Source organism: Protopterus annectens, chromosome 1.part0 (genome assembly GCF_019279795.1).
Source record: "Protopterus annectens isolate FY-2018-M chromosome 1.part0, PAN1.0, whole genome shotgun sequence".
Classification (NCBI taxonomy): domain Eukaryota; kingdom Metazoa; phylum Chordata; order Ceratodontiformes; family Protopteridae; genus Protopterus; species Protopterus annectens.
The window spans coordinates 1,453,097,179-1,453,102,178 of NC_056725.1; positions in this window are offsets into that span (position 1 = coordinate 1,453,097,179).

The following is a 5,000-nucleotide window of genomic DNA, read 5'->3' on the forward strand; positions in this document are numbered from 1 at the left end:
ATCTCTGTATGGGAATACATACATGATGCTGCATGCTGAATAGATGTCCAATTAAGGTGTGTACCTAGCTGTAATCGGCAACCTGACCACATCCAGACTCATGGATCAGTATGAACAGGAAGGATTCACATGAACAGCTCAACCATTTACCACTGTCACCCAGGGTAATCCACTGGCTTGCAGTCTGGGAATGTGACTGACAGAATGCACTGGCCTTCTACAGATGGCCTGCAACACTCTCAAATGGCCTACAGTCCTCTGGCAAAGGCCCATGCCTCACCCATAGTGCCAATGTGTGGAATGTCAGGGGGTCCTAGGTAACAACCTAACTCAGTAAACGGAAAACAAATGCAAGGCCATGTTGACAAATGACAGTAGCATGACTTCCCATGTCCTACTGCAAGAACTGTGGAACAGGCCATAAATACTACTGTGATAAAGGCCTTACTATAGGGATACCTCTGAGATATTGCTTTCATAATGTTAGGAAGAGGAGAGAATAATAGGGAGGTGTAGAAGCATGGATGTCATGGAGTGTGTGAAGTCTGAAACTCTTTCCACCCTTACTACCCCATGACTACAAACCCATGAATGAATAGCCACAAAACTGCTTGAAAACCATAATGTGACGGTAAACTGACCAGGTATATGAGTCCTGGCTTTGTATAACCTGAGTGTATCTGTACAGCTGAGAGGTATGGCCACAGCAGGATATGGCCATCCCATTAAGTTGAGAAAAGTATAAGTAGGGGATCCCCAGCCAGCATATTAACAAGGTGCTGGACCATTTACACAGAACCAGCAGTCTATTGTCTGTAGCTACCTCTCCACATTGACAGAAGTGTGCCAGAATGTATTCTCAGAGTATGTCTCAGAATATTTGTCTCAGCTTCAATCATCTTTTATTTCCCTGGTAAATAACTGTGAGCAAAAATGATAACTGTCAGTAGTTGATGACATGATACATCACAGTGTAAAACAGTACATATGTCAGAAAATCTATACTACAACCAACCATCTTACACAAGCAGCACAAACCACAATAGTTACAGTATCCCCTGTATGACGCCCATTGTGTCTCCATATTGGCAACCTATCTACAGATATCCTGCAGAAACAGGTTGCTAGGTGTAGCTGTAGCATGCAAAACCCTGAACTGGAGTCCAACCCTCCCTGGAATGGATGCACACACTCAATATAGAAGGTCATACTGAGCATGCTCCTACACTTAGAGAAATGAAGCCCATGTCTGACAATGTAATGGACTACAGATATCCATTATTAGCAGATATCTGTGCACACACACCAAATTGTACACCACTGATACTTCACACACACACACACACACACACACACACACACACACACACACACACACACACACACATATCACATATCACATTGGCCTATATCACATGATGTGCTGATGTCATTCACTGTAGAAATTCCTTTGGTTAGCCCTCAGCCCTGAAGTCTCAGTGGTGCTTGGGATAACTGTGTAGCACTATAGTACAAATAAGTACCCATGTAGCAGTTGTAATCTCAGTCCTGTCAAATGTAAAGTTGTGTGTAAGTGTGTGTCTGTGTGTGTGTGTGTGTGTGTGTGTGTGTGTGTGTGTGTGTGTGTGTGTGTGTGTGTGTGTGTGTGTGTTTCTAGATGAATGTGTTTGAGGCCATTCACACTCATTACACTTGCCATTGCCCTACTTTATCACTCCTGCTGATGTTACCCTGAAATAACCCTTTGGGCAGCTTGCAGCCCTATAAGCTCCATGGTGCTTCCAATAACTGTGAAATACTGTAGTGTAGCAAACCATTTAGGTAGGAGTTCTAATCCCGGTCCTGGCAAATGTGTGTGTTTGTGCGAGAAAGTGTGTGTGTCTTTGTAAAGACCTGATTTTGTGGCCATTCACACTCACTACACTTTCCTTAGCCCTCCTTTAGCACTTCAGCTGATGTCACTCACCTGCAAAGATACCTTTGGACAGCTCTCCAGTATATAAGCTTCATGGTGCTTGCAATAACTGTGCAATGCTATAGTGTAGCAAAGTAGTTAAGCAGAAGATCTAGTCCCGGTCTTGGAAAAGGTGTGTGTTTGTGTGTGAGAGTGTGTTTGTGTCTTTGTAGAAACCTGATTCTTGTGGCCATTCACATTCACCACACTTCTCATACCCCCTCCTTTAGCACTGCTGCTGATGTCACTCACCTTAGAGGTATGTGTGGACACTGTTCTACCTGTAAGCTTTGTGGCGCATGTGGCATAAAGGTCTGAAAACATAGTTAGATAGAGGTTCATACCTCATTCTTGGTAAATGTGTGTGTAGGGTAAAATATTTTATGAAATCTCTCACCCACTTCATCACCCAATGCCAGAAATTACAAGGGCTGGTGATGTACCTTCCGACAACATCCCTCCTAATACCTCTGTGGCGCGTGTGATAAATGTAGTAGCAATGTATAGATAGGTAGGGCTTTGAAACTCAGTACTGGTAAGTGTGTGTGTGTTAACAGGATGTATTGGGAGGTGGGTTTAGCTAAATTATTATATTGAAGACCTAGTATATATCCCAATGTCCACATTATAAGGCGAACAGTTGTCAAACACTGTAGAGGTTGGTGTAGACAATCTACAGCCCTAAATGTGTAGTGCTATGTGCAATGACTATGTGACAGTATGGATTAGTTAACAATATAGGCAACCCTTCTAATACTCACAGACCACTCTCCACCCAGGAATCATAGACAAACACAATTGGCTAGGCAACAACCACTATATCAGTAGTTCTCCTGCAAATTGCCTCACAGATAGTACCCACGGTCTGATTGCAGTGGAATCCATGTCAAACCAATGACCAGACATGACTGGTGTCACAGAGGGTATGGACCCATGTCCTCAAATGTTTGGGATCTACCTTTTTGAGGTGCAGGAGAACACAAAGGCACCCTGGCTGATAATGTTTGCATACAACAGTAAGGTGGGTACTAGCATTCCCAATCCATGTGATGTGGACATCATTCCCAAAAGCCACTTGACACATATGACTGTTGTCAGAACCCTGGACATTACCCTAATGTCAATAGATGTGCTGCCATTACCTTTGGGAACACCACGGCTCACATGAAGCAATACATTGGTGGTAGTACACTGAACAGTGATGTTATTATAAAAGAATGGGGAACACAGGTTGACAGTCAGCTGCCTGTTGACCACAACAGTGCCACTGACATCAGAAAGTATTTTGATGTGTTACATCTCCTGACTGATTTTGTGTCATGAAGTAAGTAAAAGGACATGGCACCCTGTTCCATCCCCTCAGTAGCCCAATCAATGTGGACAGTGGCCCTTTTGCCTTGTTCCCCACTGGACACCTGCAATAACTGTAGAGTCTGCAAATGTACCTTAGAAAGGGATTACCATGCCTTATACACATGCACTGTATGGACAGATTCTGATAACTCCAATGAATACCCGTATCATACTGTTTATGTAGGTGCAATCACTACCTCAGTTAAACAGCCATGTCTAACCAAACTAGGTCAGGAATACTACTTCTGAAGATACCAATCTGTCCACACAACAGGTCCTAGAGACCTCAAGCACACTTCCACACTTCAAAGAACATGCATGTGAGACATGTGCACAACCCAGACACTGTCCATGTTATGGAATATAAATCACATACATGTGAAGCAGTGCACATCACTGGCCACTCACAATAGAAATCTAGATGAGTGGATGGGGAATACAGTACCCACCCCTGGGGACCACTCCAGTGACTATACTCCTGAGCCACACTGGGGACTATTGTCATGTGGCCTGATGCCAGGGTACTCCCTTGGTCTAGCCTTACAGAGCCTTCAGGCCCATTCACCTACTATACACCTATGAAGCAATGAATGTTTGGATAGCAGTACTGGCAAGTGTGTGCATGCACACACGCGCGCGCGCGTGTGTGTGTGTGTGTGTGTGTGTGTGTGTGTGTGTGTGTGAATAGTAATCTCAGTGTGTTTGGTTGATGAATATCCCCTTTAGCTGTGGTTATTAGCAATCAGAGGTGTGTCCAAGCCACAACACGTACCATTCTCCACTCTACAACAGATGTTGTAAATCAACATATACCTATGTACAACCCTCAGCCCTATAATCTGTGAGGCATATGCAATCACTGCATTACAGACCAGGGAATTCTATGCAGATACAACTGTACTCTGCCTAAGACATAGTGTATGTGTTACCACAGCGCCATACCCCTTGGTCTTGCTGCATGGCCACATCCTGGTGACACACAGACACCTAGAACAGAAACAGGATGCAGCATGTGAGAACACATTCACTCAGCACTTCACTTGTGGGGGGAGAGATAGGTAAAGCTGGCACTAAATGTGTTGCCAGGACTGTGGCCAATATATGTTGTATCAGGATAGATATTAACATTGTGCAGTAGCTCACGGAGGTTGTTGATGTAACTATCAAAGGCTGTTGTGATTGTCGTCAGTGTCTGCTGCATGTCTGTCATCATAGATGCCTGTAGGGGATTTCATGAAGAATCCAAAGTTGTGTTTGAGGCTAAGGGAGTTCAACAGTAATGAGACACCACTTTTATCTGCAACAGTGTCCTCATTCTGATGTACACTTTAGTTATGGCAGGGGACCATCACATTGTTGCCCACTGTTTGGAGGACTGTCTCTGGGTTCTTTTGGCGCTGGTTAGTACTATGCATTCATGTACCTGTTTGTACAGTACATATGTGTAGGATTCCACAGTCATGCAGCTATTTCCCATTGCCATTGGTGCAGTGAAGTCATTCACCCCTGTTTTCATGGCTGCAAAGTCATCTTTGGAGAGGTTTTGCAAGGTGGTTACCTTTGATGGGGGTGTGGCTGATATGTTGAGTTCCATGTTGATTACAACCTGTGTTGATCTCACCATGCAAGGATTGACAACTGTGGATGAGCAACAGTCCCATATTTAAGTAGTCAGCACAGGTCAAGGTTGTTG